The following is a 15,448-nucleotide window of genomic DNA, read 5'->3' on the forward strand; positions in this document are numbered from 1 at the left end:
CGTTCATTAGGTTTTTAACTTCACTATGCATTGTTCAGATAGCTCTTATTTATTCTTTCGTTTGCTCAAAAAATCACATGTGAATATATTTTTTCCATGGGAAACACACACTGAGGCTATCCACAGATAGCGTGACGTGCGCTCTGCAGCTTTGCGCGTCCACCTGTGCGTTTCAAAAATTGGGAGACCCTTGAGCTTTGCCTTTAAGAGTTAAATGCGATAGCGAAATACGGTCTATAGTGCACCCTTCACTCGCTAAGAGCGTACTTATTAATATGTTGTGTTATATATACACACCCATGCACACACACACGCACACAGTAGATTGTACAAGCGTGCGCGCGTGAATGGTACATATAGGTATTTGATCTAAAGCAAGAGTCACACGGCCTCCAAGATACACGCCGAGCGCTCGCCATCTCAGAGGCCATAAAGAGTTTCACAATGCCTTACAGTTGCAGCACGTTATCTAGCGTTTTCTGTTTGCCTTATGAACGCTTCTGAAAATGGTTGGTATGTTTTCTGCTGATTCACATGGTTGTCCATTTTCAAAGCTGTTTAAAAGTTCCTGTGTATTCTTAGCGGTGATGACTGCACTGATCGGGCCTTTTTTGACGTGTTTGGAGGCCTCCGAAGGGCGCCTACAAATCACCGAATGGGCTCGTTTTTGTCCTGACATCTATCAAACGAAATGCGTTAAAATGACCCTGAAACGCGCTTTCAAGTAACCATAAAATTAATTCACTAAAAGAGCTTATTTTCTCACAAATTCAATGCCGCAAAACCTTCTAAGAATATCTCTAGTGTGGGTGAGGTTACAAAGGTTTGTCGCATGCTGCAAACGCATTATCTCTTCTCTCGTCCCGACAAAATAACTGAGAGCTAAGCAGAGAAAGATAACAGGGCCAAGAGAGAGAGAGAATAAAATGAGGGAAAGGCAGGGAGGTTAACCAGATAATGGGGCATCGAGTTTGCTACCCTGCACTAGGGGAAGGGAGAATGGGGAAGAAAGATGGGAAAGAAAGAGAAGAGGGAAATAGACGCGCACAAAAAAGAGGGGGGGGGAGGCCACTGCCACGCAAAAAGTTCAGTAAGGCCACCACTGATTTTCTATGAGCACACAAATCATGTCGCCTTTCCAGCACTGATTGTTCAGACAAAGGTCTGTCGTCAAAGCAAGCTAACGGTGAAGCTAGTTGCCGTCTTTACACGCTGTAACGAGGGCAGTGACAGAGAACGTGCTCTATTGTTTCATCGCTGCCGCAATGACCGCAAGCAGCACTGTCCTCCATGGCGATACGGAAGGCGAAAGCTTTGGTGAAGGCGACGCCAAGCCATAGTCGCCAAAGCACCGTTGTCTGGAGTCGAGAGAGTCCAAACAGAGGCCGGATTCGATGAGACGTATCCAGTCTATGCAGTCGCGTGTACCGTAAGCACTCAGCGTTCTACAGGGGTTTTAATTCTGCATTAGCGATTTTTTGGATTGTCATTGCAGCATCAGACCTTGAAAATGGCATAGATTCTTCTTCACCATGTTCGTGTGCTATCGAGTAGCTGCATTGGCATGTTCGTTGCCCAATATGCCGCAGTGACTTGGAAGCCACTGAAACGTGATTCTGTGTCCTTCGTCGAAGACCTGGTGAAGCAGCTCTCTAATTTCCAGCACTAGTTGTTCATGAGGTCCCCGGCGTAAGGCCAATATCAAACACTGTAGTGCTACCTTAGAGTCCATGAACACGCTCCATTTTTTGGCTTCTTAGTGTTAATTGACTTTGATTGCGCTACGTAGAGCAGCAAGTTCCGCAGCTGTCGATGATGTCTGGTAGGATAACCGAAGCTTCACAGTTGTTGCTGTTGCAGGAAAGATCACCGACCCTGCGGACCCATCCACTTTAGTTGAAGCGTCAGTATATTGCCACAGGCATGGAACGAGGTTTAGCCATGCCAATAAGAGTATGTGCCATGGTGTGAAAGAAGAAGAGGACGGTTGGTGTGTGCTCGTGCTCTAACGTTCGGTTCGGCTCGACGTCCAGTGCTGCTCCTGTGAACAGACATTGTGGTCGTTCTGTGATCAGGTGACATTTTCTGGTGGAGGTGCGGGGTAGTGTTGTATGCACTGCAATCAGCAGCAAGATCCCGACACTAGCCGCGACTTGGAAGAACCAACTGACCTACGGCGTAGCAGGCGACAACTAGGCCTACCTCCTGAATTCGGACCATTTCCTCAACTCGGCAGTACTATGGCTAGTGCGGGAACGCAAACCCAAGAAACATTAACGCTGCCTCCTCCATGGTTCTTCAACGTCCCGCGTACTCCGAAGCCGTTCCACGGTGACCCTTATGAGGACGTCGACGACTGGCTCGACGACTACAACCGTTGCGGCAGCGTCAACGAGTGGAACGAGCAGCGAAAGCTTCGGTACGTCTACTTTTATCTCGAGGACTCTGCACACACTTGGTTCTAAAACCATGAAGCCACTATGACAACCTGGCCAGAGTTTCGCAACCAGTTGCGAAATACTTTCCGAAGCTCTGACCGAAAGGAGCAAGCGGAACGGCTCCTCAATTCCCGAAACCAGCGTCCGAACGAGAGTGTTGCCATGTTCGTTGAGGACAAGACGCAGCTGTTCAGGCGAGCCGACTCTTCAATGACGGAAGAAAAAAAGGTGCGACTCCTAATGCGTGGAGTGAAGGAGCAGCTGTTCGCGGGACTAGTGCGGAACCCTCCCGGCTTTGTAAAGGATTTCCTTCGCGAAGCCACGACAATGGAGAGAATGCTAAGGCAGCGTTCGTACCAGTATGAACGTCCTGGCAGTCTTTCGTCAGTGTCGTCGGCCCTACAAACACCTGACGTCACGACTGTAAAAGACCTGACGGAGCTCGTGCGCAGTATTGTGCGCGAGGAGCTGCAAAAGCTGCACGTGGTGTCTTCTCCGCCCCATGTTGCTGCTTTAACGGATGTCGTTCGCGAAGAGGTCCGGCAACTGGTACACCCCATGACGACTCTGCGTGCAGCCGAAGTCCAACCCATGACGGCCCCACGTCCAGCCGAAGCTCCGCTATTAACGTACGCGGAAGCACTGCGTACTCCTGCACCGGCTGTTGGGTATCCGTCCCGTCCGTCCACCCTGCAGACGGCACCGTCGTTCTACTCGGGACCACCGCAGTACGGCAACCCACCCCTTACACGGAAATCCAGTGTATGGCGTGCTCCCGACAACCGGCCTCTCTGTTATCACTGTGGTGAACCCGGTCACATCTACCGTGAGTGCGCCTACAGGCACATGGGTCTTCCCGGCTTTCGTCCGGATGCTCGTCGACCCAGAAATGGTGAGCGGCCCCGTGCTATCGCCGAATACTTGGCAAGCCAACGATCCTCAAACCTTCCGCGTCGCCAATCCCGCTCACCATCTCCACGGCGTTCCACGTCACCTGGCCAACAATCAACCTTTGTGGACGTCCTTGCAGGAAGATCACCTAGATCCACAAGCCCGCGCCGGGGAAACTAAGAACAGCGACCTCTGGGGGTGAGGATGCTGTTGATCGACCGTTACAAGACCCTCCCCCGATTTGCCTGCCGACATCCGACGACATTCTTTCACCCACGTGTGCCATCGACGACAAACAGGTCTCTGCTCGTATCTCTGTTCTTCTCGACAACCACCCGCTGACCGCTCTGGTAGATACGGGTGCCGATTATTCTGTTATAAGCGCTGACCTCGCTGCACAGCTAAGAAAAGTAACGACACCTAGGGGACATGGAACCAACCTCCGGACTGCGGGAGGTCACCTATTGACACCGCTAGGAATGTGCACTGCCCGTCTCCGAATTTGTGAGTCGACGTACATTGTTTCCTTCGTTGTATTGCGCGAATGCTCCCAAAACCTGATTCTCGGAATGGATTTTCTCCGCGAGCATGGAGCCATTATTAACCTTCGCGACCTGCTCATAACGTTATCTAACGACCATACAGCCCTACGAAAGGATGCAGTTGCGCCGACCACAACACTTCGAATTGCTGACGACACCCTCGCACTGCCGCCGCGAGCCAGTATGTTGGTAACGATGGAGAGCGACTGTGACAACAAGAGTAGTGGCATCGCGGAAACTGACCTCTCGGTGCTCTTGGCTCGGTAGATTTGTGTCGCGCGTGCTATCGTCAAACTGAAACATCGGCGGACTCAGCTTCTGATCACGAATTTCGGCGGCCAGTACCAACACTTAGCAAAGCGAACAGCAATCGCGAACTTTGAAGCCAACGATGACGCAGAATGTTCCACTATCGCTCCGATTGCCACTGCTGCCGAAGGTAACTCTGATATAACCAGTACGGTTGACGTGAATTGCCAGCTATCCTGTGCGCAGCAACAGCAGATACGCATGATTTTACGTACGTATAGTGATTGCTTTGCGTCCACCTCCAAAATCAAGCAGACCCCAACCGTGAAGCACCGCATTATAACGGACCCTACCGAACGGCCTGTACGACAGCACGCCTACCGGGTGTCGCAAAAAGAACAAGAGGCAATACGTTTTCAAGTGAAACAAATGCTCGACGACGACGTCATCCAACCCTCGAACAGTCCATGGGCGTCACCCGTCGTACTTGTTAAAAAGCAAGACGGCACTCTTCGATTTTGCGTCGATTACCGGAAGCTCAACAAAGTGACGAAGAGAGACGTCTACCCTCTCCCACGCATAGATGATTCACTGGATCGACTTCGACATGCCCGATATTTTTCCTCAATGGATTTACGCAGCGGCTACTGGCAGATCGAGGTCGATGAACGGGACAGGGAAAAAACAGCATTCATAACTCCCGATGGCCTCTACGAATTCAAAGTGTTACCATTTGGATTGTGCTCTACACCGGCAACGTTCCAAAGGATGATGGACACCGTCCTGTCCGGTCTGAAGTCGGAATCCTGCCTCGTGTATTTAGACGACGTCGTTGTTTTTTCCAAAACATTTGAGCAACATTTACAACGACTTCAGTCCGTCTTCGTCGCTATTCGATCCGCAGGCCTATCTCTAAAACGGAGAAGTGTCATTTCGGCTACGAAGAACTAAAGTTCCTCGGCCACCTTATCAGTCACGATGGCATTAGACCAGACCCAGAAAAGACCATGGCTGTTGCTGCATTTCCTCCACCTTCGAACAAACGGGATTTGCGCCGGTTTTTGGGTCTCTTCACCTACTACAGGCGCTTTGTCCAGAGCTTGGCCAACATCGCTGAACCCCTTACCCGTTTAACGAAGGAGGATACTCCTTTGGTGTGGGGTCCAGAACAGAGAGCCACTTTTTCCCAGCTTCAGCAGTGCCTTCAGAGTGAACCCTTACTAGGGCACTTTGATGAAGATGCCACCACCGAACTTCACACTGACGCAAGCAACATCGGTCTTGGTGCAGTACTCGTCCAGTGGCAAGACAGCGCTGAACGTCCCATCGCTTATGCTAGCCGCATTTTGTCATCTGCGGAAACTAACTACTCGACCACGGAGAAGGAATGTCTTGCTGTTATTTAGGCGATAACAAATTTCCGACCGTATCTGTATGGCCGTCCATTCATAGTAGTTATGGACCATCATGCCCTCTGTTGGCTGGCCAATCTCAAGAACCCTTCAGGGCGCCTCGCGAGGTGGAGCTTACGCCTTCAAGAATTTGAGGTTACAGTCGTCTACAAGTCGGGCCGCAGGCACACTGATGCTGATTGCCTTTCGCGCGCACCCCTCGCGACGACATCAAGGGACGATGATACCGATGGCCATTTTCTTTGTGCAGTCAGTGAATCTGACTTGGACCAACAACAGTGGAATGATTCAGAGATCCAACAACTTATTAAATACCTTCAAGGTCGCAGCTCGAGTCGACCATCGGCATTTGCACGTTCAGGGTCATTTTGTCTCCGCAACGACATCGTCTACAAAAAGAACTTCGAACCTTATGCGACTGAGTACCTCCTCGTCGTTCCACCAGGGCTACGTGCTGACATTTTATCTGCCTGCCACGACGAGCCTTCCTCCGGCCACCTAGGATTCGCACGCACCCTTGCCCGGATTCGGACTCGCTACTACTGGCCAAAGCTCACCCAGGATGTCAAGCATTACGTTAAAACATGCAATCATTGCCAGCGCCGTAAAGCCCCACCTGTGCGCCCTGCTGGTTTATTACAGCCTGTTGCACCCCCGTCACAACCGTTTGAACGAATCGGCATGGACTTGCTTGGGCCCTTCCCGAAGTCACATGATGGCAACCGCTGGATCGTAGTCGCTACTGACTATTTAACGAGGTACTGCGAAACGAAAGCCCTACAACGAGGCACCGTCAATGAGATTGCGTATTTTTTTATCAACAACATCGTCCTCCGCCATGGAGCGCCAACAGTTCTTATCACTGACCGTGGAACAGCCTTTACAGCCCATATGATGCAAGACGTCACGAGACTTAGTGGAACAGCTCATCGCAAAACAACCGCATACCATCCACAAACCAACGGTCTGACGGAGAGATTAAACAAGACGCTCGCTGACATGCTATCTATGTACGTCGACCGTAATCGCAAGAACTGGGATGCAATTTTGCCATACGAAACGTTCGCTTACAACACTGCGGTTCAAGGGACTACGGGTTTCACTCCATTCCGGTTGCTTCACGGCCGAGAAGCAATTACGATGCTTGATGCCATGCTGTTGCCTGACACGACCAATATTACTACTGATGCGAACGACTTTCTCCGGCTCGCCGACGCGGCCCGCCAGCTTGCACTCAAGCGGATCCGAAAACAACAACGAATCGACTCGCAGAGGTACAACTCCCGTCATCGCCATGTCATTTAACAACCCGGTGATCTGGTCTGGCTGTGGATCCCCGTTCGCAAAAGGGGCCACTCGGAAAAGTTACTTCACCACTACTTCGGTCCCTATAGAGTACTACGGCGCCTCACAGATGTCAACTACGAAATGGGATGCATAACTCCAGCCACATGGGTCCATTTCAAATCTCACTGGCACCTCATAGCTCAGAAGGCAGAAAAAGCACGCCACGCTCACCTCACGGCCAAGATGCATGATATCATCCGACGAATTCGAATTATAGAAAGAGGTGGATCAACCATGTTCGCTATGCTCAATTATATTGAAGCACAAGATACCAAATATCAAAATATTTTAAAGCTGATGTCTCAGGCTACAAGGCTCGTAAAAAATACACTTCTCGACAGATCATATCGAAAACTTGGCACATGCACGATAAACCATCATTGTCGATGCAAGCCGCGCTACATTTATGAGGCGCTAAGAGGATGGTACCATTGTTAATGACCCTGAAGAAGTTAGAGAAATTTTCCGGGCCTACTTTGTAAAACTGTTTGCTGCTGACGACGACGCACAGGAAAACGAATTTAGATCCAAATATTCAGCCTTTTTGAAAGGTTTGTCATTGCTGTGCTGAGAAGACGGTTTAGTATTGTGTGCAGAAACTGCTAAAGAAGAAGCATAGTACGCTTTAAAATAATGAATACGTCCACGTCAGCAGGACCAGACACAATACTCAGGAGATTTTACTAGCGTTTCTTGAAATTTTCGGGACATGCTATCGCTGATCTAGTGATTATTTCGTTATATGATGGCAAAAAACCGCAGTCTTCCTGCGAAGGAAGGGTAACTCAATGATGAATTAGCGTATGAAGCCATCATGGCAAAAATTGTGGAAACCCATTGTCCTGCTAAACATGAACTATAAGTTAGTAGCCATGCTGCTCTCATGGCAAGTGCAGCCTTTCTTGGATGAAATTGTGTCACCATTGCAATCACGTGCATTACCAGGACGTTGCGTCTTTTTATCTTCTTACAATCATCAGAGACCACTTCGTATATGCCCAAGAAAAACATATCTAAGAATTGTTTATTTTTCTTGATCAGGTCAAAGCATTTGATAGCACTGAACACGAGTATATTTTCGGTATTTTGCGCTATTTTGGCTTCCTAGAGCAGTATGTGCGACTGGTAGAAATACTTCATAAAGATATATCAAGCTGTCTTTATTTCGAATACGAAATGACCAGAAGATTTTAGATTAAAAAAAGCGATGATCTATCAAGCTGCCTTTATTTCGAATATGAAATGACCAGAAGTATTGAGATTAAAAAAAGTGATACAGGCCTGTCCGTAGTCCCCGGTATTATTGATTTCGTCTCTACAGCTTTTCATTTGAAAGGTTGATTGATTGATTGATATGTGGGGTTTAACGTCCCAAAACCACCATATGATTATGAGAGACGCCGTAGTGGAGGGCTCCAGAAATTTTGACCACCTGGGGTTCTTTATCGTGCACCCAAATCTGAGCACACGGGCCTGCAACATTTCCGCCTCCATCGGAAATGCAGCCGCCGCAGCCAGGATTTGAACCCGCGACCTGCGGGTCAGCAGCCGAGTACCTTAGCCACTAGACCACCGCGGCGGCGCCATTTGAAAGGTTCCAAACTGCGAGTGCATAGTGGGTTTCTCGATGCCAGACAGTGAAATCTTCAAAAAATGTCGCATCCGCCAAAGATACTTTGGTTTTTTTTCGTAACTTGTCTTGCAAATGCACGTTTCTTCATATTTTCGCTTAGTATTTCTATCTATTTTGTGCTCTTTTAAACAGAACCAAATGTAAGCTTTGCGCTTTGGAGTCTTCAGCGAACTATTGGAAGGAGACGTCGAATATGTTCAAGCTGCTAAGGTGTTAGGCGTTTACTTTGAAAAACGAGACGTCTCAAAAAGGACCTAGGATGACGTGCTTAATAGATTTACCAATGTTATATTGGCAGCCACTCAATTTAACCTGTCACTAACGGCAAAAGCAACAGTTATTAAGACACAGGCATGCGCTTTTGCGTTTTACATAGCACACAATGACCTTTTATCTCGCCATGTAACAGGACCTATAACTTCCGTTGCGGGAACCTTCCTCTGAGGTGGAAAACCAGTGAAGGTTCAAAGCTAAATTTTACAGCTTGCCGCAAGCCGTGGAGGCCTGGGTCTACAGACATACCAACGTTCACGAAAGCGCTGGCTGCAAAAACAGTACAGAAGTTCATCGATTACAAAAATTACCCCGGGTCCTAGTTCTTGATGTACTGGAGCCGCACACTGAAAAAGACTTTTGCGGCAATTATGTTCGGCCACGAGCAGACATTCCGCTTACAGAGCTGCCTGTGGCGTAAAACTAACAATCGAATCAATTGGTTCGCGCAATCTGCATGATGTTTCGTCACAGGAAATAAGTGAAATGGTGACAAGTAGCAGCACACTGACCAAAGAAGAAGAAAAAGCATCCTGCACGAAAAAATCAAAACTCTGGCAGCGCAATCACGTACCCAACCAGGTGCGCGACATTGACTGGTTGAGAAGATGATGAAAATTGCCTACGCATGACCGGTTAGCACAATGCGGAGTCGTTCCAAATAACCACTCTCAAAACTGCGGCAAAAGTCAGATGTTCCAACATGCTATGTTTTAGTACTCGGCGGCAAAAGGCGTCTGTCAAATGGTACGACGCCTCTTTGACTTTCGCACAGTACGCACGGAAAAACAACATGGGCTGTTTGCAAGACTGATTTTCTTAGTGACTTTGTGAGTAGTGTGGCAGCCACGTGGTTTAGCGGAAGTACGGAAAAAGCCTCACAAAGGCGCCTATCCCGCACTCCAGAAAATAGGGCTCATTGTATAGAATTACCTCAATAAACAGCTGAAAGCACATGGCGAGGAGGATTTTCATTGATGATTTCATACACGTTTCTTCAGAGTGAGGGAGGGACAACTGAAGTTGCCAGTTGTTCCGTACTTGTCATAGTTGTTGCTGTTGCAGGAAAGATCACCGACCCTGCGGACCCATCCACTTTAGTTGAAGCGTCAGTATATTGCCACAGGCATGGAACGAGGTTTAGCCATGCCAATGCGAGTATGTGCCATGGTGTGAAAGAAGAAGAGGACGGTTGGTGTGTGCTCGTGCTCTAACGCTCGGTTCGGCTCGACGTCCAGTGCTGCTCCTGTGAACAGACATTGTGGTTGTTCTGTGATCACGTGACATTTTCTGCTGGAGGTGCGGGGTAGTGTTGTATGCACTGCAATCAGCAGCAAGGTCCCGACACTATGCGCGACTTGGAAGAACCAGCTGACCTACGGCGTAGCAGGCGACAACTAGGCCTACCTCCTGAATTCGGACCATTTCCTCAACTCGGCAGTACTATGGCTAGTGCGGGAACGCAAACCCAAGAAACATCAACGCTGCCTCCTCCATGGTTCTTCAACGTCCCGCGTACTCCGAAGCCGTTCCACGGTGACCCTTATGAGGACGTCGACGACTGGCTCGACGACTACAACCGTTGCGGCAGCGTCAACGAGTGGAACGAGCAGCGAAAGCTTCGGTACGTCTACTTTTATCTCGAGGACTCTGCGCGCACTTGGTTCGAAAACCATGAAGCCACTATGACAACCTGGCCAGAGTTTTGCAACCAGTTGCGAAATACTTTTCGAAGCTCTGACCGAAAGGAGCAAGCGGAACGGCTCCTCAATTCCCGAAACCAGCGTCCGAACGAGAGTGTTGCCATGTTCGTTGAGGACATGACGCGGCTGTTCAGGCGAGCCGACTCTTCATTGACGGAAGAAAAGAAGGTGCGCCTCCTAATGCGTAAAGTGAAGGAGCAGCTGTTCGTGGGACTAGTGCGGAACCCTCCCGGCACTGTAGAGGATTTCCTTCGCGAAGCCACGACAATGGAGAGAATGCTAAGGCAGCGTTCGTACCAGTATGAACGTCCTGGCAGTCTTTCGTCAGTGTCGTCGGCCCTACAAACACCTGACGTCACGACTGTAAAAGACCTGACGGAGCTCGTGCGCAGTATTGTGCGCGAGGAGCTGCAAAAGCTGCACGTGGTGTCTTCTCCGCCCCATGTTGCTGCTTTAACGGATGTCATTCGCGAAGAGGTCCGGCAACTGGTACACCCCATGACGACTCTGCGTGCAGCCGAAGTCCAACCCATGACGGCCCCACGTCCAGCCGAAGCTCCGCTATTAACGTACGCGGAAGCACTGCGTACTCCTGCACCGGCTGTTGGGTATCCGTCCCGTCCGTCCACCCTGCAGACGGCACCGTCGTTCTACTCGGGACCACCGCAGTACGGCAACCCACCCCTTACACGGAAATCCAGTGTATGGCGTGCTCCCGACAACCGGCCTCTTTGTTATCACTGTGGTGAACCAGGTCACATCTACCGTGAGTGCGCCTACAGGCACATGGGTCTTCCCGGCTTTCGTCCGGATGCTCGTCGACCCAGAAACTGTGAGCCGCCCCGTGCTATCGCCGAACACTTGGCAAGTCAACGATCCTCAAACCTTCCGCGTCGCCAATCCCGCTCACCATCTCCACGGCGTTCCACGTCACCTGGCCAACAATCAACCTTTGCGGACGTCCTTGCAGGAAGATCACCTAGATCCACAAGCCCGCGCCGGGGAAACTAAGAACAGCGACCTCTGGGGGTGAGGCCGCTGTTGATCGACCGTTACAAGACCCTCCCCCGATTTGCCTGCCGACATCCGACGACATTCTTTCACCCACGTGTGCCATCGACGACAAACAGGTCTCTGCTCGTATCTCTGTTCTTCTCGACAACCACCCGCTGACCGCTCTGGTAGATACGGGTGCCGATTATTCTGTTATAAGCGCTGACCTCGCTGCACAGCTAAGAAAAGTAACGACACCTTGGGGACATGGAACCAACCTCCGGACTGCGGGAGGTCACCTATTGACACCGCTAGGAATGTGCACTGCCCGCCTCCGAATTCGTGAGTCGACGTACATTGTTTCCTTCGTTGTATTGCGCGAATGCTCCCAAAACCTGATTCTAGGAATGGATTTTCTCCGCGAGCATGGAGCCATTATTAACCTTCGCGACCTGCTCATAACGTTATCTAACGACCATACAGCCCTACGAAAGGATGCAGTTGCGCCGACCACAACACTTCGAATTGCTGACGACACCATCGCACTGCCGCCGCGAGCCAGTATGTTGGTAACGGTGGAGAGCGACCTTGACAACAAGAGTAGTGGCATCACGGAAACTAACCTCTCGGTGCTCTTGGCTCGGCAGATTTGTGTCGCGCGTGCTATCGTCAAACTGAAACATCGGCGGACTCAGCTTCTAATCACGAATTTCGGCGGCCAGTACCAACACTTAGCAAAGCGAACAGCAATCGCGAACTTTGAAGCCATCGATGACGCAGAATGTTCCACTATCGCTCCGATTGCCACTGCTGCCGAAGGTAACTCTGATATAACCAGTACAGTTGACGTGAATTGCCAGCTATCCTGTGCGCAGCAACAGCAGATACGCATGATTTTGCGTACGTATAGTGATTGCTTTGCGTCCACCGCCAAAATCAAGCAGACCCCAACCGTGAAGCACCGCATTATAACGGACCCTACCGAACGGCCTGTACGACAGCACGCCTACCACGTGTCGCAAAAAGAACAAGAGGCAATACGTTTTCAAATGAAACAGAAGCTCGACGACGACGTCATCCAACCCTCGAACAGTCCATGGGCGTCACCCGTCGTACTTGTTAAAAAGAAAGACGGCACTCTTCGATTTTGCGTCGATTACCGGAAGCTCAACAAAGTGACGAAGAGAGACGTCTACCCTCTCCCACGCATAGATGATTCACTGGATCGACTTCGACACGCCCGATATTTTTCCTCATTGGATTTACGCAGCGGCTACTGGGAGATCGAGGTCAATGAACGGGACAGGGAAAAAACAGCATTCATAACTCCCGATGGCCTCTACGAATTCAAAGTATTACCATTTGGATTGTGCTCTGCACCGGCAACGTTCCAAAGGTTGATGGACACCGTCCTGTCCGGTCTGAAGTGGGAATCCTGCCTCGTGTATTTAGACGACGTCGTTGTTTTTTCCAAAACATTTGAGCAACATTTACAACGACTTCAGTCCGTCTTCGTCGCTATTCGATCTGCAGGCCTATCTCTAAAACCGGAAAAGTGTCATTTCGGCTAAGAAGAACTAAAGTTCCTCGGCCACCTTATCAGTCACGATGGCATTAGACCAGACCCAGAAAAGACCATGGCTGTTGCTGCATTTCCTCCACCTTCGAACAAACGGGATTTGCGCCGGTTTTTGGGTCTCTGCGCCTACTACAGGCGCTTTGTTCAGAGATTGGCCAACATCGCTGAACCCCTTACCCGTATAACGAAGGAGGATACTCCTTTTGTGTGGGGTCCAGAGCAGAGAGCCCCTTTTTCCCAGCTTCAGCAGTGCCTTCAGAGTGAACCCTTACTAGGGCACTTTGATGAAGATGCCACCACCGAACTTCACACTGACGCAAGCAACATCGGTCTTGGTGCAGTACTCGTCCAGTGGCAAGACGGCGCTGAACGTCCCATCGCTTATGCTAGCCGCATTTTGTCATCTGCGGAAACTAACTACTCGACCACGGAGAAGGAATGTCTTGCTGTTATTTGGGCGATAACAAAGTTCCGACCGTATCTGTATGGCCGTTCATTCAGAGTAGTTACGGACCATCATGCCCTCTGTTGGCTGGCCAATCTCAAGGACCCTTCAGGGCGCCTCGCGAGGTGGAGCTTACGCCTTCAAGAATTTGAGGTTACAGTCGTCTACAAGTCGGGCCGCAGGCACACTGATGCTGATTGCCTTTCGCGCGCACCCCTCGCGAAGACATCAAGGGACGATGATACCGATGGCCATTTTCTTTGTGCAGTCAGTGAATCTGACTTGGCCCAACAACAGTGGAATGATTCAGAGATCCAACAACATATTAAATACCTTCAAGGTCGCAGCTCGAGTCGACCATCGGCATTTGCACGTTCAGGGTCATTTTGTCTCCGCAACGACATCGTCTACAAAAAGAACTTCGAACCTTATGCGACTGAGTACCTCCTCGTCGTTCCACCAGGGCTACGTGCTGACATTTTATCTGCCTGCCACGACGAGCCTTTCTCCGGCCACCTAGGATTCGCACGCACCCTTGCCCGGATTCGGACTCGCTACTACTGGCCAAAGCTCACCCAGGATGTCAAGCATTACGTTAAAACATGCAATCAATGCCAGCGCCGTAAAGCCCCACCTGTGCGCCCTGCTGGTTTATTACAGCCTGTTGCACCCCCGTCACAACCGTTTGAACGAATCGGCATGAACTTGCTTGGGCCCTTCCCAAAGTCACATGATGGCGACCGCTGGATTGTAGTCGCTACTGTTTATTTAACGAGGTACTGCGAAACGAAAGCCCTACAACGAGGCACCGCCAATGAGATTGCGTATTTTTTTATCAACAACATCGTCCTCCGCCATGGAGCGCCAACAGTTCTTATCACTGACCGTGGAACAGCCTTTACAGCCCAATTGACGCAAGACGTCACGAGACTTAGTGGAACAGCTCATCGCAAAACAACCGCATACCATCCACAAACCAACGGTCTGACGGAGAGATTAAACAAGACGCTCGCTGACATGCTATCTATGTACGTCGACCGTAATCACAAGAACTGGGATGCAATTTTGCCATACGTAACGTTTGCTTACAACACTGCGGTTCAAGAGACTACGGGTTTCACTCCATTCCGGTTGCTTCACGGCCGAGAAGCAATTACGATGCTTGATGCCATGCTGTTGCCTGACACGACCGATATTACTACTGATGCGAACGACTTTCTCCGGCTCGCCGACGCGGCCCGCCAGCTTGCACTCAAGCGGATCCGAAAACAACAACGAATCGACTCGCAGAGGTACAACTCCCGTCATCGCCATGTCATTTACCAACCCGGTGATCTGGTCTGGCTGTGGATCCCCGTTCGCAAAAGGGGCCACTCGGAAAAGTTACTTCACCACTACTTCGGTCCCTATAGAGTACTACGGCGCCTCACAGATGTCAACTACGAAATTCTGCTTGAAGACACAGCTCAGCGATCTCGATGTTCCAAGCAGCCCGACATTGTTCATGTGTCACGGATGAAGCCACACTACCCCCGAGCCACCTGACACTGCTTCTTCACGCGTCTTTGTGCGTGTACGCGACTACTTTAACTTTTAATCGGCAATGATCATCGGGGTGGTACTTTTTCAGATGCGGAAGCATCTTATACTCGCGCCTTGTAGTGCGCCGTCCGCACCGCTTCTCGAACATTCGACAGCTGACGCGCGCGCATGCGCCGTCACGCCGTCGCCCACCATATGTGCCGCGCGCGCTTCTCCTTCGAAAACATTCGACAGCTGACAGCGCATGCGCCGTCGCGCCGTCGCCATCTGTGCCGCGCGCGCGCTTCTCCTTCGAGAACATTCAACAGCTGACAGTGCGTGCGCCGTCGCGCTGTATATATACTCACGGTCGGCGCTCGCTCGCTCAGTTGCCGCTCGTCGGTTGGTTTGTACGGCGCGTC

Source organism: Rhipicephalus microplus, chromosome 3 (assembly GCF_043290135.1).
Source record: "Rhipicephalus microplus isolate Deutch F79 chromosome 3, USDA_Rmic, whole genome shotgun sequence".
In the NCBI taxonomy this organism is placed as follows: Eukaryota; Metazoa; Arthropoda; class Arachnida; order Ixodida; family Ixodidae; genus Rhipicephalus; species Rhipicephalus microplus.